Genomic DNA, 25,766 nt, shown 5'->3' with positions numbered 1-25,766 from the left:
ACTGCAATACAGCAAGCGCCAATACTGCCAGCTAAATAAAAGATTCAAACTACTGAAGGCACTAACTACTGATAGGCATAGTTAGCAAATGAAAGATTTTGATAGAGAAAAAACAATGTATTTACCTTAATAATATTCAAAAGTCCAGATCGTTCGCTTATAGTAACTTCTCAAAGCTCTGGTATCTCTCTCCCCACATCCACCACTGCTGGCGGCTCACCTCCAACTGCCCAATGCTACGCGCTGTTCACATCCAACAGCCCAACAATACACAAGCGAATATTCCAATGAGTCAACCAGCCTCAGACTGCACACAGCACAGTCAGTGATTTTCATACAGAGCGCTACGTGGCGTTACCATCATAAAAACCTAAACAGCGTACTTAAAATATGTTCAATATTTTTTAAATCGTCATTTGCTCTGTAAGTGAAAAAAGGTAAAAATCTTTTGGTAGTTCAGCAGCAGCTGTACGCTAAGAGGTAACATAGTGTAAAATTATATATAAGAATCTCTAATAGTTCCTGAGATAATGGGTCGAATATCAGAAAACAGTCGTTTTCAAGAAATCAAGTTTAAACCTTTCATTTAACATTAACTCACATGTGGAGGCATGCCAGCTGCTAGAAACAGCCGGGCCCATAAACAGCATTATCTGGATCCTGTGCTTGATCATTTCTCAAACCTAAAAGCTTCTAAGTCCATTAATTTCCTGGAAGGCTTGCAGTGTATTGGCTTATGGAGTGATACCAAGTTGCTCTAGTGCCCCAAATTTTCACTTATTACAATGATTAAACGTTATCATTGCGTCACAAACTCCCGAACATAGAGTTTTCATTCCCACAAAGACTGTTTTTGCATGTGGGTCCAAATGACATTGTGGCTGAGCGGTTCTAGGCGCTTCAGTCTGGAACAGCGCTGCTGCTACGGTCTCAGGTTCGAATCCTGCCACGGGCGAAGATGTGTGGGATATCCTTAGGTTGGTTAGTTTAAGTAGTTCTAAGTTCTAGGGGACTGATGACCATAGATGTTCAGTCCCATAGTGCTCAGAGCCATTTGAACCAGTTGCGGTGATAGAGATACTAAAGGGAGTCAGTGCAGAATGACTGGATATTTTTACACTTGGACTATTAGCTATGAAATAATGTAAACTACCCTCCCACTTGGAATTAACCGACAAATGATGCATCAAATTATTTAGGAGAGGTCAAATATTATTAAGAGATGATAATCGGATGACGTCACATTTGATCAATTTAATCATACGTACTGCACTTAAAATTTCAGCATACGATTTTGCAGCCAGAAACACGCCCAGCAATACTCTTCTACATGTGCTTCGCATAATGTGGGTCAAGTGTTAAAACCTTAAAATCGATATCGACATTCGTTATCAACATCTATCTGACATTTGACGGCTATCGGCACCAAGGCACTCTGACATTCGTTGTAGCATTAAAGAAATTTCTTTGTTTATCTGGGATGCATCTTGTGGAGCGAACGAAATAGTCATTTGTATTTCTAACCGACTAGCTCGGTTCAGGGTTCATTAGCCCCAGTTGCAGCTTGCCTACCTAACGACTTCCACGGGAGACAAAAATATGATTTTAAATATTTCGCCTGTAAGTACTGACAGAATTTAAAAAAGTTAAAATACTACCGTAATGTGCTCATTAACAGGTATAATCTTGTGTTTAACACAATAGGTCAAGTAATTAAGTTATACACAGGGTGTATGTCTTCAGGCAGTGGGGCTCAGTACGCGGAAATCACCCATACGTTGGTTCATCCAGTATTTGAGAATGACAGTACCTAGCGAATTCCAACAAAATTTTAACATAATTTCAAAAACCTTATTGAAATTTTTTCGCCCTGACGTCCCCCACAAAACGATAGAAAGAAAAAAAATGTTCATCAGTTACTATATATTCTCTGTTCATGCAGTGGAACGTCAGCATCGGGAATTACATTTTAATACGAGGTGCATTCAAGTTCTAAGGCGTCCGATTTTTTTTTCTAATTAACTACTCAGCCGAAATCGATGAAACTGGCGTTACCGTCTCGACGTAATCGCCCTGCAGACGTACACATTTTTCACAACGCTGACGCCATGATTCCATGGCAGCGGCGAAGGCTTCTTTAGGAGTCTGTTTTGACCACTGGAAAATCGCTGACGCAACAGCAGCACGGCTGGTGAATGTGCGGCCACGGAGAGTGTCTTTCATTGTTGGAAAAAGCCAAAAGTCACTAGGAGCCAGGTCAGGTGAGTAGGGAGCATGAGGAATCACTTCAAAGTTGTTACCACGAAGAAACTGTTGCGTAACGTTAGTTCGATGTGCGGGTGCGTTGTCTTGGTGAAACAGCACACGCGCAGCCCTTCCCTGACGTTTTTGTTGCAGTGCAGGAAGGAATTTGTTCTTCAAAACATTTTCGTAGGCTGCACCTGTTACCGTAGTGCCCTTTGGAACGCAATGGGTAAGGATTACGCCCTCGCTGTCCCAGAACATGGACACCATCATTTTTTCAGCACTGGCGATTACCCGAAATTTTGTTGGTGGCGGTGAATCTGTGTGCTTCCATTGAGCTGACTGGCGCTTTGTTTCTGGATTGAAGAATGGCATCCACGTCTCATCCATTGTCACAACCGACGAAAAGCAAGTCCCATTCGTGCTGTTGTTGCGCGTCAACATTGCTTGGCAACATGCCACACGGGCAGTCATGTGGTTGTCCGTCAGCATTCGTGGCACCCACCTGGATAAAACTTTTCGCATTTTCAGGTCGTCATGCAGGATTGTGTGCACAGAACCCACAGAAATGCCAACTCTGGAGGCGATCTGTTCAACAGTGATTCGGCGATCCCCCAAAACAATTCTATCCATTTTCTCGATCGTGTCGTCAGACCGGCTTGTGCGAGCCTGTGGTCGTTTCGGTTTGTTGTCACACGATGTTCTGCCTTCATTAAACTGTCGCACCCACGAACGCACTTTCGACACATCCGTAACTCCATCACCACATGTCTCCTTCAACTGTCGATGAATTTCAATTGGTTTCACACCACGCAAATTCAGAAAACGAATGATTGCACGCTGTTCAAGTAAGGAAAACATCGCAATTTTAAGTATTTAAAACAGTTCTCATTCTCGCCGCTGGCGGTAAAATTCCATCTGCCGTACGGTGCTGCCATCTCTGGGACGTATTGACAATGAACGCGGCCGCATTTTAAAACAATGCACATGTTTCTATCTCTTTCCAGTCCGGAGAAAAAAAAATCGGAGGCCTTAGAACTTGAATGCACCTCGTATATTACTTCTTTACTAACGACTCTATTCGCAACAAACTTTGCAGACAGTATCACATATACAACTGGATTTTCTTTCTTTCTCCCTTTCGCTTACGCCATAGTCCCGCAGCAATCGCAGGGTCAGCGTGGTTACAACGGATTTGGCAATTTTTTAAGGGATGGCTGGATGCCCTTCCTGCCACCACCCCATACCCCCAGGACGGAATCAGTGTACCCCAACTGTCTGCGTCAGTGTAAATTGTGAAGAAGTGCGGACGTGTTTCAAATGTCTGCGACGCGTGTAACTAAAGCGGAACATGGCGAACAGCCCGGTATTCACTTAGCGGGATGTGGAAAACCGCCTAAAAACCACATCCAGGCTGGCCGGCACACCGGCTCTCGTCGTTAATCCGCCAGGTGGATTCACCCCGGGGCCGGCGCGCCTACCCGAGTCCAGGAAGCAGCGCGTGAGCGCGCTCGGCTACCTTGGCGCGCCCATCACACATACCACTGGACATAACCGAAAAATTGTACCACATGTACTACACGAGATACAACGCCAAATACTGTAAGATGCGTGAAGAACTAGTTTCAGTTTCAAATGGAGAGTAAATAACGCAGACCTTTTTTCGCTCAGTTCTTCATTATGAGAGCACTTAGAGACTTCGAATGAACCCTTTCTAAACTCAGAGGAAACTGTATGGTTCCAGAGTTCATTTCAAATCTCACACGTATATGTATATATACAGACTGAAGCGATGAATGAAAATCTGTATCAAGACTGCGATTCGAACCAGGGTCTGCTGCTGACTAGCCAGACCCGCTAACCACTACGCCACTCTGGCACGCCGACTTCGCGTAACTGCACGGATTATCCTGCGGCGCCTCTCTCAGGAATTCCAGTCCCCATTCACGCCTCAGCTCACTTCGTATTCTCTCTAAACTCAAGCAGATGCGGGCTGGGTACAAATTTTCATTCATATCTTCAGTCTGCTCATTCATCGTTCTAAACCTTTTCCCGATTAGATGCCTAACGTCGGATAAAAGGTGCGGGAGTGAAACCGGTGATTTTGATACCTCCACCAGCGATACAAATCTATTCACAGCGATATAAAGGAAGTGCAACATAAATTTGCAATGCTTGTAATGTAAAATGCTCATCACTTGAAAATGACGTCACGTAAATGGCCGCTATATTTCGTGACAAACATTTCAACTCCGTTACCGAAATCAGACATCTAATCTTGCAGGACGGGCACGGGAATTAGATTAACTTACTCCCTAATTTGATCCTCCAATTCCTAGGTAGTGTGTGGTGGGTAGCACCGGAAGAGCTGAGATTTCAGATGGCCGCAAAGGAATAAATCGCACGTTGAAAGGTCAGGGGATGTTGGAAGCCTAGGAAAAGTCCCCGTTCCTGGAAATGAGATGACCAGGAAAGATGGTCTTCAGCGCGTTAATCGAATGCAGCGAGGTATGGATTGTGGCCCCATCTTGTTGGGGAAATGTGTTTGCGTTCGCAGGAAGATCAGCAAACTTTCGCCCTAGCAAATGGTTCAACATGTGGATGTAACGTCCTGTATTCACAGCAACAACATTACCGCGATCATCTTCAAAAAAATAAGGCCCTGTGTGAACCGTGATTTTACTTTCAAAATCTTTTTTTAAAAGAATTCACTTTCATTACTAGCGATTCATCAAGAACATTAACACATTTAATCACATTAGGTGAGCGTGGAAGTAGTTGCCAGGGAGTAACTGATGAAAATGAAATTACCTTTAACAAATGGGAATTTTATTCATAAAAGCCTTTTCAAAAACAGATTAAAAATTTTTAAGCAGAAAAGCACCCTCGAGATATCAAGTTACAATTTTATTTAGAGGCAGAAAGAACAATATTGACAGTATGAGCCTTCGGGCTGAGAAGCTTGCCTGCTCCCTTTCAACACGGCCGTAGTCACGACCGCTCACAACAACCTCTGAAAGACTACACTGGTGCAAATCTGCAACACACCCGATTACTTTCAACAAAAAAAATTTTTAACAACCCACACAAACATGTAAGTTATGCACCCCGTAAGAGGGATGGAAATGGTACAACACTCGATTTATTTGCCACAGAAAGTGCAATTTGTTTTTAGAAGGACTCTTACTGTGGAAGGGTGGCAACTTTATAAAAATGACTATTTAAATAAAACCCATGAAATGTACAACATGCTCTACATTAAACATATACCGCCTCGCAAGATGATAGGCAAGATGAAATCATATTTCAGGAATCCGGCCTTTACAGCTTAATTCTATAAATTCGTTAATACCCAATCCGACAAACATGACAGAGGCAGCTATTATCGTACGACAGACAGACAGACAGACAATAACTGCCAAAAAAATGCGGACGGGAGACAGTCGAGCAAGCTGGGGACGAGAGACTGACCAAGAGAACAAGTAAAATTTAACAAGAGTAAATGAAACAACATATCACGAATCACTAAACTTCTAATAAACTGCGATTTCTGGCGAAGACCGGGCGCAGCACCCCCAAACCGCTCTGCCGAACCGTCCGCTGCCAGCCGCTTCAACGGACGCAGGAAGGCGCGCCGATCTCCCGTCTCACGGAGTCGCAGCTCGCACCGGCCAGACCGACGGCGATGGTTGACTCCTGTTGCTCTCGCGTCGGCCGCGAAGCCACTACCCCTCGCTATACGGCGCGGCCCACTGGTCTCACGTGGGGACCTCACATGCGCCGACGCTCAAGGCGGACAAGGCATCTCGTGTCTCAGTGCGCAACCGACCAACCGATCGATCCAACCGCCAATGCCCATTGCCTGAGCAAACTCGAGCAGACTGACGGCCTAGCACACACTGACACTCCGGACGACAGACAGACACTGACTGCCCCACACTGACCCGGCTGACCAGCTGACCAGACTCGCCGACTCCGACTGACTTGGCTGACCAACTGCCTCCGACTGACTAACCGCCACTGACGAGCTGATAGCCCCCTTAAATGCACGTGAACAGGCAACCTTTCCCCTCTCGCACCAGAGGGAGACACCAAAGCTGCGATTGCCACAGCGGCGCCACTGCCAGAAACGGAGGGCGACTGCTTTACACTACACGCTGCGCCGCGCTCTTCAAAAGAGAGAATTTTTCCACGGCTCACTGTGATCCCAAACGAAGCTACGCTCGAAGCATTTCAGGTCTTTCAGGTAGCCAGTATCAAGTTTTGCTTATTAACAAAGCCTGACACGTAAGGTGTGGCCTCATCGTTCATGACCAGATTGTCACACAGATCTGCGTTGTCGTTCATGAGTTCTAACAATTCCCGGCAGAAGTTAGTCTCTTTGAGAGGTCCTCCTCGTTCAGTTCCAGCATTGTCTGAATTTTGTATGGATAGTATTGCAGTTCCGTGTTCAATATTCGCCGTACACTGCGATGTGATACGTCAAGTCACAGCACACGCTTGGGTGCAGAATGCATAGGACTTGAGCTGAAGTCTCCTTCCACTCTCGCACGTCCATCGCACTTTGACACCGTAACACCCGTTTCCTCAAAGTTTTCTATCCACACACTTTGGTAGCATGCGTGGCCGACTCGACCCTTGTTCCCATGCTCTCCATCATTCGACCACTGTCACATCCGAATGTCCCACATATCTGAATGGAGACTACTATGAGACCGCCTTTCAAACCCTACCAGCTGCTGATAACTCTGTCCCAAACGAATAGGCATTATCTCCATTCCCTTCACAGTGGTTACTCTACATATGCTGGTGCTCATATCCCTTATACACGACCCAGTCACATAAGTGTAACCACAGCCTACTTTCGACGCCAACGTCCAATAATCAGTCACAGACGGCATGTGGCACAAGTAGCGGGGGACGTGCAAAACAGTGCAGTCGTTGTCGTCACGAGGGAACAGAGCGATAGCGGTGGCTTTCGGGGCAAGAGTGGAAGCGTTGTGGAAGCATTTCTGAAACGACTGTTTCGTAGACCGCCAACGGCCACGTCGCAGTGCTAACACCGGTTCCCGTCAGATCACCGAAGTTAAGCGCTGTCGGGCTGGGCTAGCGCTTGGATGGGTGACCATCCGGTCTGCCGGGCGCTGTTGGCAAGCGGGGTGCACTCAGCCCTTGTGAGACAAACTGAGGAGCTGCTTGATTGACAAGTAGCGGCTCCGATCTCGCAAACTGACATACGGCCGGGAGAGCGGTGTGCTGACCACATGCCCCTCCATATCCGTATCCAGTGACGCCTATGGGGTGAAGATGACACGGCGGCCGGTCGGTACCGTTGGGCCTTCCAAAGCCTGTTCGGGAAGAGTTTGGTTTTTAGGTTTTGAATTCGTAAACTGTTCGCGTGCTGTCTTGGTGAAGGTTCCAGATTCAACACGCAGTTGGAAGAGAACCACTGGTCATAATGACGTCAAATTTGAACAGCATATTATTGCCGCTGGGGGGGGGGGGGGGACGTCATGCAACAAAACACCAACAATAAAAAAATCACCAGGAGATGGTCCTGTAAGCACACCATAAGACACGCGTGGCACACGGCTGTTCCTCAGTTCGCGTCCGAGACGCCCAACTTGGCTGTCTCCACGAAGAATCGTACGCTGCTGGTAAAACTGTTCTACAAGAGCGGTGACTGTGCGCCAGCAACCCTGCTGAAAATTACAACACTCAAGGTATGAAAACAGGCACTGGTTCGATGTCTGCTAAGGGTCTGCAGAAAATGAATGCAAAATTCGGTTAGAGAGGTTCTTTTGAACTGCAGTGTGGCAGAGGAAGGAAAGCAGTTGATCCGACGACTGTCGAATATGTGGCCACAGCATTGCAGGAAGGATCTCCATAGATGCTGTGCAAACATGTCGTGCACTGGCAAATGCCCGAACGCTGGAAATGCCTGCGAATACAGTGCATCCCTATCCGTATAAGGTCACCCACGGTGCATGAAATCGTACGCAACATCCTGCATCCCTATCCATACAAGATCCCCCACGTTTAGAAGTTGCTTATTCCTGACCTGTCAGCAATTTCTTGCTCACATGGACGTGGACAATGAATGGCGATATTGTGTAGACACACGAAGCCCGTTTGTGTCTCAACGACATATAAATACGCAGAACTGCAGAAGAGTTTTTAGCAAACAGAACACAGCATGTTGTTATCAATGGAGAGACGTCTACAGACGTTAAAGTAACCTCTGGCGTGCCACAGGAGAGTGTTATGGGACCATTGCTTTTCACAATATATATAAATGACCTAGTAGATAGTGTCGGAAGTTCCATGTGGCTTTTCGCGGATGATGCTGTAGTATACAGAGAAGTTGCAGCATTGGAAAATTGTGGCGAAATGCAGGATGATCTGCAGCGGATAGGCACTTGGTGCAGGGAGTGGCAACGGACCCTTAACATAGACAAATGTAATGTATTGCGAATACATAGAAAGAAGGATCCTTTATTGTATGATTATATGATAGCGGAACAAACACTGGTAGCAGTTACTTCTGTAAAATATCTGGGAGTATGCGTGCGGAACGATTTGAAGTGGAATGATCATATAAAATTAATTGTTGGTAAGGCGGGTACCAGATTGAGATTCATTGGGAGAGTCCTTAGAAAATGTAGTCCATCAACAAAGGAGGTGGCTTACAAGACACTCGTTCGACCTATACTTGAGTATTGCTCATCAGTGTGGGATCCGTACCAGATCGGGTTGACGGAAGAGATAGAGAAGATCCAAAGAAGAGCGGCGCGTTTCGTCACAGGGTTATTTGGTAACCGTGATAGCGTTACGGAGATGTTTCGCAAACTCAAGTGGCAGACTCTGCAAGAGAGGCGCTCTGCATCGCGGTGTAGCTTGCCCGCCAGGTTTCGAGAGGGTGCGTTTCTGGATGAGGTATCGAATATATTGCTTCCCCCTACTTATATCTCCCGAGGAGATCACGAATGTAAAATTAGAGAGATTAGAGCGCGCACGGAGGCATTCAGACAGTCGTTCTTCCCGCGAACCATACGCGACTGGAACAGGAAAGGGAGGTAATGACAGTGGCACGTAAAGTGCCCTCCGCCACACACCGTTGGGTGGCTTGCGGAGTATAAATGTAGATGTAGATGTAGATGATGATGAGCAACGGAAAATCCGCACGCGAATCAACCGGTACCATTTCATTCTGCAAAGGTGACTGTGTGGTGCGAGCTGGCGGCGTCATTCATCGTAAGGCCACGTTTTTCCGATCAGATGAATCCTTCGGGGTCGTGTTGCCTGTAAACGCTGGTAAACGCTATGAGAGTCTTCTGCGCACTATCGTCAGTCCAATCCTTCAGCAACGTGGATGAGTGGGTAGAATCATTTTGATGCAAGATGGCGCTCCTCCGCGGACTGCAAGGGAGTGAGGCGGCTGCTGCAGAGGAATTCCTCGAATTGTCGGACGTAATTTCCGTATAGCTTGGCCGTCCGTATCACCTGATCTCAACCCTTGTGACTTCTGGCTGTGAGGTTATCTGACAGATGATGTGTTCAGTGGTCCAGTTACGAACGTAGCTGAACTGAAGGCACACTGTGTGTGCAACGCGTTCTGTACTTGACCCCCGAGACACTCCGACCTGCTGTAGAAAGTGGCGTCTCGCGATTTTAACTTCTGGCAGAAAACGGTGGACATCGTATTAAAGATCTCTTGCACCAGTCTCACGGCAGAAGTTACAGACCGAAGTCATTTTCTTTCATCTGTGGTTTGTGGTCTCACGATAATTAGAAACCGATGTCATTTTTTTTATGCGGTTTTTGGCCTTGGAACAATTAAAAACCGGTTTTTCACACACAATGTGGTACGACGTTGCCGTAGTGGATGGGCTTACCTAACTAACAGTTCCACAACTCTTGACTCCCTATCTCGTGCAGTCATGCACAGTGAACAATACGGTTTGTACAATGAGCAACTCATACCATAGACGTCGTACTGCGATTGCTCCATTTTTGTTAAGGCGATTACAGTGCCATCTATTGATAAAATTTACAGTTATTATTTTTGTTCCATGACATTTCTGTCTGGGCAATAATATGCTGTAAAAATTTGACGTCATTCTGGTCTCTGCCGGCCACGGTGGCCGAGCGGTTCTAGGCGCTCAGTCCGGAACCGCGCGACTGCTGCGGTCCCAGGTTCGAATCCTGCCTCGGGCATGGATGTGTGTGATGTCCTTAGGTTATTTAGGTTTCACTAGTTCTAAGTTCTAGGGGACTGATGACCTCAGAAGTTGAGTCCCATAGTGCTCAGAGCCATTTGAACCAGCCATTCTGGTCTTTTTCTCTGTCGTTTTGAAATTGGAAATTTCGTTTTGGACATCCTGTGTACCCTCTACGGCAGATGGTGCTGTCCAAAACCGGTGCCGAGGTAACTATGGCGCACCACAGGCCGTACATGAGAGGGGTGAATGGTGGCTGCTGAAATGTGTACTGACGAATGGACGTGCAACCGTTAAGCAGCTGACAGCCCGGATGATCCAAGCGGCTACCAACAGTGTCTCCTGAACGACCGTCCAATGAATGATGCTACACTGTGTGATCAAAAGTATCCGGACACCCCCAAAAACATACTGCCAGGTACCCCCTGTCAGCGACCTTAGTAGACATCGTGAGAGAGCAGAATGGGGCGCTCCGCGGAACTCACGGACTTCGAACGTCGTCAGGTGATTGGGTGCCACTCGTGTCAAACGTCTGTACGCGAGATTTCCACACTCCTAAACATCTTTAAGTCCACTGTTTGCGATGTGAGAGTGAAGCGGAAACGTGAAGGTACACGTACAGCACAAAAGCATACAGACCGACCTCGCCTGTTGACTGACAGAGACCACCGACAGTTGAAGAGCGTAGCAATGTGGAATAGGCAGACATCTATGCAGACCATCACACAGAAATTCCAAACTCCATCAGAATCTACTGCAAGTACTATGGCAGTTTGGCGGGAGGTGAGGAAATTTGGATTTCATGGTCTTGTGGCCGCTCATAAGCCACACATCACGCCGGTAAATGCCAAATGACGCCTCGCTTGGTGCAAGGAGCGTAAACATTGGACGACTGAACAGTGGAAAGACGTTGTGTGCCGATCCGATGGCAGGGTGTGGGTGTGGCGACTGCACGGTGAACATCTGCCAGCGTGTGTAGTGCCAACAGTAAAATTCGGAGGCTGTGGTGTTATGGTCTGGTTGTGTTTTTCATAGAGTGGGCTTGCACCCCTTGTTGTTTTGGGTGGCACCATCACCGCACAGGCCTACCTTGATGTTATAAGCACCTTATGGCTTCCCACTGTTGAAGAGCAATTCGGGGATAGCGATTGCATCTTTCAACACGATCGAGCACCAGTTCATAATGCACGGCCTGTGGTGGAGTGGTTACACGACAATAGCATCCCTGTAATGGACTGGCGTGCACAGAGTCGTGACCCGAATCCTATAGAACGCCTTTAAGATGTTTTGGAACGCCGACTTCTGTGCCAGGCCACACCGGCCGATATCGATACCTCTTGTGGCTGCAACACTCCGTGAAGAATGGGCTTCCGTTCCCCAAGAAACCTTTCAGTACTTGATTGAACGTATGCCTGCGAGAGTGGAAGCTGTCATCCACGCTAAGGCTGAGCCAATATCATACTGAATTCCAGCATTACCGATGGAGGACGCCCCGAACTTGTAAGTCATCTTCAGCCAAGTGTTCGGATCACTTAGTGTACCTGAATAAAACAGGACAGTGACCCTCTAAGGCCCTCGTGTTCAGCAGAATCTTTGATGTCACCTTCCCATCATTATTGAGAATTTTAAAAATGATCGTGAACAAAAACAACTCATAAAGTAGTCCGAGGCAGTTGCAGGCAGCGAACTTGATTTTCAGATGTGTATATACGGGCGTGCGCAGCAGGTGGCTCGTTGACACACTCATGCTGACTGTAGTTCATCGGCGCCGAAGGCTGGAATTTGCACACCAGTGCCCCAATTGGACGTGCAAACAGTGGCAACAGGTGGCCTTGCAAGATGACTAACGCTTTATACTTCACAGCAAAGGTGGCAGTTGGTGTGTTCGACGTGAACCGTCTGGAAGCAGACACCGTACAACTGTCGTTGGAAGGGTCCAGGACGGAGGGCTTTCTGTGGGCGATCTCGGCTTTCTGGAGGGTATAGTGCTTCAATACAAGTACGCCTCTCTCCTTGGAGACCATGTCCACTCCTAGACGCAGTTTGTTTTTCGTCAGCACCATAGCATCTAGCAGCAGGGCAGTGCAGCGTGTCACACAGATGGCAGCGTACGTGCGTGGTTTTAAGAGCACCAAGATAAATTTACCATGGCCGAGAAACTCCCTGACTTAAAACCAGTGGAGGGCCTGTGAGACCACCGCTGTGGAGCATCAGCTGAGGAACTTGGCGCAGCTGGCCACGGTTCTGTGGTCATGATGGCTCCAAATCCTTGAGATGACTGCGTCTTTGTGTTGTCCTCATCATTTCGTCCTCATTCATGAAAGTGGCGAGATTGGGCTGAGCAAATGTTGGGAATTTGTACGGGCGCTGATAACCGCGCAGTTGAGCGCCTCCCAAACCAATCATCATCATCATCATCATCATCATCATCATGCAAATCCTTCTCGGTATCTTCCAGAACCTCACTCACTCTCTTCCTGCATATCTTGCAGCAGTCCGCTCTGCAAACGGTGACTATTCGTGATTCTGACAGGTGTTCACGTCAGTGTGCGTAGACCGTGTCTAACAAACAGGCCTGGTAACTACACTAAACATGAGCAACATCAGTGCACTCTGGTGGCCGTTTTTGTGTGACAGAAAACTGCAGCTCAAATTATTAATCATTTGGGTATCCACCAATGGTGTTACAAAGTTACATTGACTTCCGACCATTTTTTCCAGGTCCTTCACTTGTTTTGACAGGAACTTTAGGTTTGTACTGATAGCTGGCTATCGATTTGCGTGATGTTTTCCCAATAGATGGAGAATCTCATGTTCAATTTCCTTCTCAAGCGCTCCGAATATCCTTGAAATATAATTGAGTTACCCGTAATGACCTTGTAATTTGGTGGTGTATGTAAACTAGGTCGTACCATCAACAGATCGGCGGAGTAACGTCCTCGGGGAGCCGTTTTCATATACCGGTGATCCCTGGAGAACTCTCAGAGCGATGAGCCGGCGCTGGAACGGCCTGGAGGTGTGACGCCGTTCTTTGTTCGGCGCGCGGCGTTTGGGCAGCTCTTGGACGGCGGTAGGTCGTAAAGCGCGCCGCGCGGCCCCCTCCCAGCGGCCGGAAACAAAAGCTCGGACCACGAGGGCGGGCTGCCGCGTCGTAGACTAGCCACAGCCTCGCGGCAGTATGTGGCCGCGAGTATCGCCGTTCACCAGCTGCCGTCACGTCCGCCATCGCGTGTCGATAGACTGCGGGGATGAGATTGCGGCACTTGCCTCGGAGAACTCCGGGGTTCATTCATCACCTCAGCACACTACAATAGCGTAGCGTGGCGGAAACTCTTCGCAGCAGCCAATTAGTAAACTTTCTTTGCTGATGGTTGTATACCTCGCCATAGAGACAACCTGTTGTTCCAGATCACGTACATCAGGTGGACCACAAAATTATTGCGTACTCTGTTCAGAAAAGAATTTTGCTATTAACTAGTTTAATACAGTTGGCTTTGAAGTGTTTCCTCAATAATTACCACTGACAAAAAATCTAGTAAAAACAATTTACCCTATTGTCTTTTAATAATAAGTTTACGCTTAAATTCCAACTATTTTTCTGTTATTATCATGTTACATTTTGCACATCCATCACCATCTTTGCTCTGTTTTTTTTTTTTTTTTTTTTTTTAAAAAATCTTTATTAACAACAATATTAATTATACATGTTTAGCCCACCTCCTAACATGATTAGTGGGCCATAATTATTACATAAATTTATATATATTTTTTGCAGCTAATATTACAATTAGTGTTAGTGAGCTACTTTTTAAGTTCTTGAAGTAATGTTAAATTCCTACAGTAACAATAATACTTTAGTTTACCTATGATTTCTATTTATGAGATACTACTTTAAGTTCCTAAGCTAGTGTTAATTTCCTACGGTAGCAATGAGCAGTTTAATTTACCTATTTCTAATCTAGAATGACTACTAACTGCAGCGTCACAGGTGTGCCAGTGAGTATAAACCTACTTGGAGTGGCCAGGCTCCCCGAGCTAACCCCGAGGAGCGTGCCCCTGGCACTGGGCCGGCCAAGGTTAGTAATCGCTGCAGCTTCCTATGTTATAATTCTAATCTAATCCTACTCTACTAACTTAACCTACGTCTTATTTGGTGCTTTGTCATAATCGGTTTGGTTGATCCCATCCCCCTAATCCCGTACGTGGCGGTTTCCAACTAACAGAAGTCGGCCATTCCACGCACAGGCGGTGTGGGATTGAGATCAAGTCTTAATCGGTTGGTTGGTCAAAAATTTGGTATTTTGTATTTACCCTAGATCCCTTTGCTCTGTTTACATCCTTGGTCGATATTAATGAATGATATCTATGGTGTCACCGCCAGATACCACACTTGCTAGGTGGTAGCCTTTAAATCGGCCGCGGTCCGTTAGTATACGTCGGACCCGCGTGTCGCCACTATCAGTGATTGCAGGCCGAGCGCCGCCACACGGCAGGTCTAGTCTAGAGAGACTCCCTAGCACTCGCCCCAGTTGTACAGCCGACTTTGCTAGCGATGGTTCACTGACAAAATACGCTCTCATTTGCCGAGACGATAGTTTAGCATAGCCTTCAGCTACGTCATTTGCTACGACCTAGCAAGGCGCCATATTCAGTAATTAGAATGAATTCTGAACAGACAATATTGTGAATCATGTACCGTCAAGAGCGACGTTCGTGATTAATGGATTAAAGTTAACTATCAAACTAATTATGTCCGCTTTCCGAACTCTCATTCCTTGTCATGTTCCAGACCTCACATCAGTATAGTTCTGCCCTCCTCACGCCAGCCTGCGTGAGTTAATACGCGTGCATTTCGGCCTCCTCTAGTAACACGGTATTGGCTCTTCTGCCAACCCAACAATATCTTTATACCTTTGCTCAATAACTATCGTTGCATCGTAAAGGAAAACGTCATCCGGCCGGTGTGGCCGAGCGGTTCTAGGCCTTTCAGTACGGAACCGCGCGACCGTAACGGTCACAGGTTCGAATCCTGCCTCGGGCATGGATGTGTGTGCTGTCCTTAGGTTAGTTAGGTTTAAGTAGTTCTACGTTCTAGGTGACTGATGACCTCAGCAGATAAGTCCCATAGTGCTCAGAGCCAAAAACGTCAAGCGCGCGGCTGAACGTGGAGGCCCTGCACAGCAAGCCCTGTCATTGGGGCCCTTGCGGCCCATCCAGCACTTGGGTACAGTGAGGTTCAACGAACCCGACTTAACGCCGTGCGATTTTTTCCTTTGGGGCTTCCTCAAGGATCGTGTGTACGTGCCTCCGCTACCAGCATACCTCCCTGAATGAAGAAACCGAACTGAAGCAGCTGTTGCTACAATCCCTGAAGACACACTTACCAACGTTTGGGAAGAACTCGGCTATATACTTGATGTGTGCCGTGTGACAAATGATGCTCACATTGAACATTTATAAGGTTCTTGGTAAAACTGTTTGAGTCGCTCTTTCATTTGACATATCATTTATTCACTACTGGCCATTAAAATTGCTACACCACGAAGGTGAAGATGCTGCGATATGCAAATGATTAGCTTTTCAGAGCATTCACTCAAGGTTGGCGCCGGTGGCGACACCTACAACGTGCTGACATGAGGAAAGTTTCCAACCGATTTCTCATACACAAACAGCAGTTGACCGGCGTTGCCTGGTGCAACGTTGTTGTGATGCCTCGTGTAAGGAGGAGAAATGCGTACCATCACGTTTCCGACTTTGAGAAAGGTTGGATTGTAGCCTATCGCGATTGCGGTTTATCGTATCGCGACATTGCTGCTCGCGTTGGTCGACATCCAATGACTGTTAGCAGAATATGGAATCGGTGGGTTCAGGAGGGTAATAGGGAACGCCGTGCTGGATCCCAACAGCCTCGTATCACTAGCAGTCGAGATGACAGGCATCTTATCCGCATGGCTGTAACGGATCGTGCAGCCACGTCTCGATTCTACGAACCAGGGTGCACGAATAGCAAAACGTCATTTTTTCGAATAAATCCAGGTTCTGTTTACAGCATCATGATGGTCGCATCCGTGTTTGGCGACATCGCTGTGAACGCACATTGGAAGCGTGTATTCGTCATCGCCATACTGGCGTATCACCCGGCGTGATGGTATGAGGTGGCATTGGTTACATGTGTCGGTCACCTCTTGTTCGCATTGATGGCACTTTGAGCAGTGATCGTTGCATTTCAGATGTGTTAGTACTTGTGGCTCTCTCTTCATTCGATCCCTGCGAAACCCTACATTTCAGCAGGATAACGCACGAACGCATGTTTCAGGTCCTGTACGGGCCTTTCTGGATACAGAAAATGTTCGACTGCTGCTCTGGCCAGCACATTCTACAGATATCCCACCAATTGAAAACGTCAATGGTTTAATGGTGGTCGAGCAACTGGCTCGTCACAATACGCCAGTCAGTACTCTTGATGAACTGTGGTATCGTGTTGAAGCTGCATGGGCAGCTGTACCTGTACACGCCATCCAAGTTATGTTTGACTCAATGCCCAGGCGTATCAAGGCCGTTATTACGGCCTGAGGTGGTTGTTCTGGGTACTGATTTCTGAGGATCTTTGCACCCAAATTGCGTGAAAATGTAATCTCATGTCAGTTGTAGTATAATACATTTGCCCAATGAATACCCGTTTATCATCTGCATTTCTTCTTGGTATAGCAATTTTAACGGCCAGTAGTGCAACTGAAAGTTTAATATAATAAATATTGTAAAGCGTTAAAACCTCGATATTCATTTATAAACACCCTCTACTTGACAACCTGAATAAATTAATAACTGCTTCCTTTAACCGACTCACCGACTCGGATGTTATAAATTGTGGAAGATTGAAAGAAAACTCTAGTGTCAAACGAATAGGAACACAGTACATACAATTACAGCTTTTTTTATATCCATAATGCCTTTGTCAGGTCGCTCTCCCGTCTTGTGCCTGTAGGGAACCGCTTTGTCTTCACGGACAGCTGCTCTACCTGGAAAATCTGCTGGCCGCACCGACGCCCGACTGGTACGGCTTATTCACGCTCGAAGGGCCACTTCTGAGGCTTCCGGCCTACCGACGATTAATTCAGCCGCTGTGTGGCGATGAAATTCCATCCGCGCTCACAGACCTTTTCACCAATTCGTATTTCTCCTGTTATTCACTTCTGAAGCCCTGGATGAAACTGTTCTGAGCTGGAGGTTACAATGTGAAGACCCTCAACAACAGATCTAAGGGAGGTTCTGGTCAAGAGTCACGAAAAATGGATGAAGTTTATAATTTTTTCCGTACGAGGGTTGTTTTTCACTAAAATGGGGATTTTACCTTATTTTTATAAATACACTCGTGTATGAAAAAAGAAATTATCAAATGGTTCAAATGGCTCTGAGCACTATGGGACTTCACATCTGAGGTCATCAGTCCCCTAGAACTTAGAACTACTTAAACTTAACTAACCTAAGGACATCACACACATCCATGCCCGAGGCAGGATTCGAACCTGCGAACGTAGCGGTCATACGGTTCCAAACAAAGAAATTATCTCATTACACATTAAAAATAGCGGCTGCAGCTCTTATCAATGTATGCGCCTCACGACGCGTCTGGATTTGAGCGAGTCGTTGTACACACTTGTCTCTGAAACCCATAAAAATAGAAGTTCTCAAATTAGAATGGGTTTGGAGGGGCATCACGATGGGGTTTTGAAAAATATCTCGAAAATAAAATGGCTGTTATTTGAAAAACTTCACAATTTCTTGAGCTCTATTTTTAAGTTCAAATGTTTTAAAAGAATTAAAATTCGGATACAAGCAAAAGCTCTCATCAGAGCCTCCTAAATTAAATGATCTTTTGTTTAAAAAAACTCAAACGGAAAAGTTAACATGTCGAGTCTCTAGAGCGTTTCGCTCGCAGAAAAATGACCCCAGAGTAAAGGAGTTTAAATTTTGGAGTAAAGAGAAAAGGTTCCTCACAACTTACTGTGAAACTGATATCCCACGACCCTAGAGGGATCCTTCATTTTCCTCAAGGATGATCTGGTGCTGAATGTGGGGCTGTATTTTTGCACTCCGGGCTCTTTTAGCAAACTGAAACATTCGTTGCTGAGAGGCGGCAACCCGTTTCCTGTGGGATAACACGGCGAAGTCTGTGCTTTTCTTTCCAGTGGCGGTTCCTAACACGTCCATGGTCTTCAGAGTAGATGAATAACCTTCGCCGAATACGCGTGTAGCTCTACATGCTGCTATTTGAACAGTTTTTACCACATAATAAATACGCTACCGTACCAGTTTTCATAAGCACGCGGCGAAGCTTGCGAGCTAACATCCCATACATGTTCGGGCTCACATGCGGTTCCTCTTTGTCGAAATGTCTTGTCTCAAACTCGTCTAGGGGCTGAACCGCACGTGTCGCATTACACGCCCTAAATTAGACACTCGTGAACCTTTGGTTAAATTTTCTGGCTGACGGCAAGTTTGCGAAATACAAAGTTAACATAACATATAATAACAGTAATAACAATATCAGGAACTAAATTAACGACCCATAAGTGATGGAGGCCACACAGTTGCGATTTGGTTAGAATAATGTTTATTCAGAAAGCAAATTAATAGCGAAAGTGGTTGTGTTTAGAATTACTATTACACTCGAGGGCATATCCATTTGACACAGCTGGACCATCCACAATCCCATCGCGAAACACAAGTCCGATACTCCACCTCGTCATTTTCACGAAAGGTCAGAGTTCACACCCGGCGCGCGGCTGCTCACCGCTCAGAGGCTAAGTCCCGTAATACCGCACAAGGCGAAATATTCGACGTCGTTTCACTTTCTAGCTGCCTAAAGACCGACCGTCCACTTTCGCGTCTGCATCCGAACGGTACCCCTTGGTGTCTCCAGCCGAACTGTCCGTTTTCGCGCCTAGACCAGAACCGTCACTCTGCCAGTCCCCGGCCCCACGTCTTCGCTCAACTGACTAGGGCAGTTCCCTTTCCTGAAGCCGTCCATGCGATTGGCTACAGCTTATTCTACGTTATTTTACATTTTACCATATTTAAGTAATCAAAGCTTGACCACTTTCACTTTCCAAATAAAGTAACAATAATATCCACTACATAATAAACGTTAAATTCTTTTACATAAAACCAATACAATCTCCTTCTTAGCTTTGAATGCCACGGTCAGTAGCCTTGAACCAATGTGCTTTCTGATAAATAAATAAAGAACAAAAGTAACTATTATGCACTAAGCTTTACAACAAATATATTATTACCTAATGGTTCAATGAGGTGTCATGCTGTCATTGTTCAATGTGTTTTGTGTGGAGGAAACGATGATCTGATGAAAAACTGTAAATACTGATAATTTAAATTTAATATATCTTTTAAGCAAATAATGTTACAGAGTTGATATTTACAACGTTTGTACAATTTTGGTAAACATTTTTGGAATACAGTGATCAATAGATTATTATATTTTGACTAAAGTTCAGTCTTGATCACACCATTTATGTTTCAATTTCGGTTATTTTTACATCTGATCCAGTGAACAGTTGACTTCGTAGCAGCTGAGGAGAGCTCCGCCTACCGTCCTAAGGGAGCCATGGGTCTGATGATGGTTATGTAAAAATAACCGAAACCGGTTGCCTATGTCACTGAAACATAAATGGTGTGATCAAGACTGAACTTTAGTCAAAATATACAACGTTTGTCCTTATAATGATGATCTTTTATATGGAATATCGATCGTTAAAATCGACCAAAGCGTTCAGACTTTAGCATTCAGGTCTTTGTTACAAAACTTGTTAATTTCGCTTTAACAATAAATCCTAAACTATTACAGATATGATCAGTATTCAAGTTTTATTGGGATCACCATGAAAATTTATGGACAATGACAGATTAAAATTACCGTGGCTGCATTCCCTGCATTACTACAGAATAAAATAGTTTCCATAAATGTTTCCCTTTATGGCCGATCTTAGGTCCGCCATATTTAACACTGCTACGTATCCCTGGCCGCAAGAGCCTTCTACTGGGTTTCCCTCTGACGTACTTTCTCGTCTGTCTCAATCGCACAATACAGCACTTAGGCCTCAACAGACAATAGACGCCTGTGAATTTCCCAATCTCGTGGGTAATCTGCATCCTTTTTGGCACACGGTCCTGGGCGACAGGGTTCGTTTCACAATTCTTGAACACTGACTCTTTCGGCCATATACGTAAATGAGAACGAAATGCTCGTTAACTCACAAGCTCTCGTTGTCATTATGCGTATTGACAAACGTGCGGCGTTTAAACAAATCTTCATTGTACGGAAATTCGTATACTTGTCGCCGAATCTTTTCTGTAACTACAAGGGGTGTTCAATAAGTAATACAATGCATTTTTTTCTGAAAGTAGGTTCGTTTTATTTAGGATTCCAATAAAGCGTATTATTACTCACTCGTTTGGTTACAAAATCGTATTTTTCCACATAATCTCCGCTCAATGCGATGGCCTTACGCCACCTTACTGGGGGGCCCTGAATGACCACAATGTACCTGTACTGGTCGACATTGGAGCAAACGTGTTGCTGCATCAACAACCTCTCCACCAACTGTGTACTGCAACCCGCAGGGTGCATCCTTCATTGGACCGTACAGATGGAAGGTAGGAGATCCGAGCTGTAGGGTGGATCAGGAGGAACAGCCCACTCAAGTTTTGTAAGCTCCTCTCGGGTACGCAGACCTGCTCACGGCTTTCGTTGTCATCGAGAAAGACAAGTTCATTTGCGTTTTCGTGGCGACAAACACACTGAAGTCGTTTCTTCAGTTTCTTGAAATTGGCACAGTACACTTCCTTGTTGATCGTTGCACCCTGAGGTAGGACATCAAACACAATAACCTCTTCAGAGTACCAAAAGACCGTCACTGTGACTTACCCGGCTGAAGGTGCGTCTTTGAAATTTTTCTTTGGGAAGGAAGTGGTATGGCGCCATTCCAAGGATTGTCGTAGTGTTCCAGTTCGAAGTGATGAACAAATGTTTAATCGCTTGTGACAATGAGATCGACAAGAAGTGCAAAATGGCTAAGCAGGGATGGCTAGAGGACAAATGTAAGGATGTAGAGCATATACCACTGGGGGCAAGACAGATACTGCCTAAAGCAAAATTAAAGAGATCTTTGGAGAAAACAGAGCCACTTGTATGAATATCAACAGCTCAGTTCCATCTGAGCCAGTTCTAAGCAAAGAAGAGAAAGCAGAAAGGTGGAAGGAGTATATAAAGGGTGTATTCAAGAGCGATGTACTTGAGGACAATATTATGGAAATGGAAGAGGATGTAAATGAAGATGAAATGGGAGATATGATACTGCGTGAAGAGTCTGACAGATCACTGAAAGATCTAAGTCGAAACAAGGCCACGGGAGTAGACAACATTCCATTAGAACTACTGATAGCCTTAGGAGAACCAGCCCTGAGAAAATTCTACCATATGGTGAACAAGATGTATGAGACAGGCGAAATACCCTTAGACTTCAAGAAGAATATAATAATTCCAATCCCAAAGAAAGCAGATATTGACAGATGTGAAAATTACCGAACTATCAGTTTAATAAGTCACAGCTGCAAAATACTAACGCGAATTCTTTACAGACGAATGGAAAAACTGGTAGAAGCCGACCTCGGGGAAGAACAGTTTGGATTCCGTAGAAATTTTGGAACACGTGACGCAATACTGACCCTACGACTCATCTTAGCAGAAAGATTAAGGAAAGGCAAACCCACGTTTCTAGCATTTGTAGACTTAGAGAAAGCTTTTGACAATGTTGACTGGAATACTCCCTTTCAAATTCTAAACGTGGCAGGGGTAAAATATAGGGAGCGTAAGGCTATTTACAATTTGTACAGAAAGCAGATGGCAGTTATAAGAGTCGAGGGACATGAAAGGGAAGCAGTGGTTGGGAAGGGAGTGAGACAGGGTTGTAGTCTCTCCCCGATGTTATTCAATCTGTATATTGAGCAAGCAGTAAAGGAAACAAAATAAAAATTCGGAGTAGGTATTAAAATCCATGGAGAAGAAATAAAAACTTTGAGGTTCGCCGATGACATTGTAATTCTGTCAGAGACAGCAAAGGACTTGGAAGAGCAGTTGAACGGAATGGATGGTGTCTTGAAGGGAGGATATAAGATGAACATCAACAAAAGCAAAACGAGGATAATGGAATGTAGTCGAATTAAGTCGGATGATATTGAGGGTATTAGATTAGGAAATGAGACACTTAAGGTAGTAAAGGAGTTTTGCTATTTGGGGAGCAAAATAACTGATGATGGTCGAAGTAGAGAGGATATAAAATGTAGACTGGCAATGGCAAGGAAAGCGTTTCTGAAGAAGAGAAATTCGTTAACATCGAGTATAGATTTAAGTGTCATCAAGTCGTTTCTGAAAGTATTTATATGGAGTGTAGCCATGTATGGAAGTGAAACATGGACGATGAATAGTTTAGACAAGAAGAGAATAGCAGCTTTCGAAATGTGATGCTACAGAAGAATGCTGTAGATTAGAGGGGTAGATTACATAACTAATGAGGACGTATTGAATAGAATTGGGAAGAAGAGAAATTGTGGCACAACTTGACTAGAAGAAGGGATCGGTTGGTAGCACTTGTTCTGAGGCAACAAGGGATCACCAATTTAGTATTGGAGGGCAAAAGTCGTAGAGGGAGATCAAGAGATAAATACATTAAGCATTTTCAGAAGGATGTAGGTTGCAGTAGGTACTCGGAGATGAAGAAGCTTGCACAGGATAGAGTATCATGGAGAGCTGCATAAAACCAGTCTCAGTACTGAAGACCACAACAACGACAATGTTCTACAATATCTTGTACAATCAGCCTCGAAACGGGCAAGTAAATCCGCACCTTAGAAGTTAAGTCCCATAGTGCTCAGAGCCATTTGAACCATTTGAATTTGTGACGGAAAAGTATTGACAACTAATTCTGTTACATCACTAGCGGTGACATTACTTGGGTGATAGATGTGCACATGTTGTGTATGTCATAGATGAAATCGCATCTGGTAATCTAAATGAGGACAATTTTTCCTAAGAACTATGGTGATTCTCATCTATATGAATTATGACAGTCATTAATCGTTTTGCGTCCGATTTTGTATATTGTCCATTTCTTTTTTTTCGTAGTGTTTGGAATGTTTTATTATAACTCAGTTATATCAAAGTAGTTAGTTTCGATGCTAACCAGTACGAGTTCATGTTCTGCTTTGTGTGCCCAGGTACTCTGCTTTGCATTTTGTAGTTTTTAAGGACTTTTACTATTAGGCCTCATTTTCTGTATTGCCAACAAGTGTTATACCTGGACATACACTACATGTATACTCTTTGTTTATAATACGCAGGTACCTGAAGATGACATTAAGGAAAAGCCGGGACTGGTCGTGCAAATAAGATAACTTTTGAAAACATACGGCTGTTTGGTGACTTTTCTTTAGCAGATACTAATCAGATCAGGTTAATTACACAAAAAAACATTGCCGACCGCGTGATACATGTTGTAAGCAAAGAAAAATAAGAAGAAGCGTGTTGTGGTAAAAGTGATTTCATTAATTCTGTTTCTGTAAATATGATTTTCGTTGATTATTTACGCTACAGCTTTTATTTTAAATTTGGCTCTGTTTCTTCACGTACTGTACACCATCTCACTTTTTTACAATAGTTTTTTGTGAAAATTCCTTGATTCTTGGAAATCGATATATACACGGTAAGCTCTTAATTTGGTAATCAACTCTCTTGTATTAATCGAGGGAGAAGCTGCTTGCCAGGAGTTGTGCCACAGCTAATTACGGCTATAGTCAGCGCCTTAAAAGCGTGTGCGGGGGAAACCTCTGAAAGTACTTGACTTGTAGGACTTCGCGGTATCGATAGTCGATAGGTCGCGGAAGGCGCGCCGCTGCGGCAGCCTGTTATCTGGTTTCCCTCGGGGCGCCGCGCCGCCTTCCGGGGAATTTCCGCCCCGCCGCGTTGGTAGCAGTGTGCGGTGGTCCCCCGCCATGGCAGACTATTAGCTGCTCTGGAGTTCGATTGCACGCGAGCACTGTGTACGTGTGTGTGTGTGTGTGGGGGGGGGGGTGTTCTAGTTATTTCGCTTGATACTGTTCCTATCTCGCTCCATTGCTGTGCAGAGTAACCTTTAAACTTTTTTTTTTTTTTCAAAAATGTTACTGGTACTAATATCGCGAATTCTTGTTTCAAATCTAGTCACGAACGGAGCATAGTGTCCGAGTGCTAACAGGAAGTTCCCTTACGGTATCCAGTTTCATCCGCCTCGTTAGCGCGGAGTTAAGCGGAACGAATCGTACCAGGAATGTTTGCTAGAGATTGCTTTTCTCGAGCTGCTAGTTTAATTTCTGCAAATATGAACGCGTTTATGTTTCCGAGGCGGATAGCTTGTGTCGTAAGCAGACTACAGATGGAAGCGTAAAGCACTTGGTAATAAGAAGCTACTGCTGAATGATGTGTGTGCGCTGTTGTAACTAACTACTTTTAAATTAACAATGATTAGCTGTAACCCAAATATATGGCAAAGTGAAAGCGACATTGAAACTTCCTGGCAGATTAAAACTGTGTGCCGAACCGAGACTCGACCTCGGGACCTTTGCCTTTCGCGGTCAAGTGCTGTACCATCTGAGCTACCCAAGCACGACCCACGACCCGTCCCCACAGCTTCAATTCCGCCAGTACCTCGTCTCCTACCTTCCAAATTTCGCAGCTCTTGTGCGAACTTTCCAGAACTAGCACTCCTGGAAGAAAGAATATTTAGGAGACATGGCTTAGGGACAGCCTGGGGGCTGTTTCCAGAACGAGATTTTTCACTCTGCAGCGGAGTGTGCGCTGATATGAAACTTCATGGCAGATTAAAACTGAGTTCTAGTCTCGGTATGGCTCACAGTTTTAATATGCCAGGAAGTTTCATATCGATCATGTGTCGCTGAATGGTTCTCACGCTGACACTTGTTGATGGCCCGACATTGAAATCTGCAGCAACTTGCGGAAGGGTTGCACTTCTGTCTCGTTTTAACGATTCTCTTCAGTCGTCGTTGGTCCAATTTTTACAGGGTCTTTTACCGGCAGCAGCGATGTCGGAGATTTGATATTTGACGGGATTCCTGATATTCGCGGTACACTCGTGAAATGGTCGAACGGGAAAATCCGCACTTCATCGCTACCTCGGAGATACTGTGTCCCATCGCTCGTGCGTCGACTGTAACACCACGTTCAAACTCACT

At 45.3% G+C, this 25,766-nt stretch overlaps 1 protein-coding gene and 1 pseudogene across 1 annotated transcript in view; both read left to right on the top strand.

Moving 5' to 3' along the window:
- The window catches only part of LOC126106266 (piggyBac transposable element-derived protein 3-like), a 173,005-nt gene that overhangs the window by 46,182 nt on the left and 101,057 nt on the right, over positions 1-25,766 (top strand). The window lies entirely within an intron of this gene.
- Positions 7,280-7,397, top strand: LOC126106981 (5S ribosomal RNA; annotated as a pseudogene).

This window comes from Schistocerca cancellata, chromosome 10 (assembly GCF_023864275.1).
Source record: "Schistocerca cancellata isolate TAMUIC-IGC-003103 chromosome 10, iqSchCanc2.1, whole genome shotgun sequence".
NCBI lineage: Eukaryota > Metazoa > Arthropoda > Insecta > Orthoptera > Acrididae > Schistocerca > Schistocerca cancellata.
This window is presented reverse-complemented; position numbering and strand designations above follow the sequence as displayed.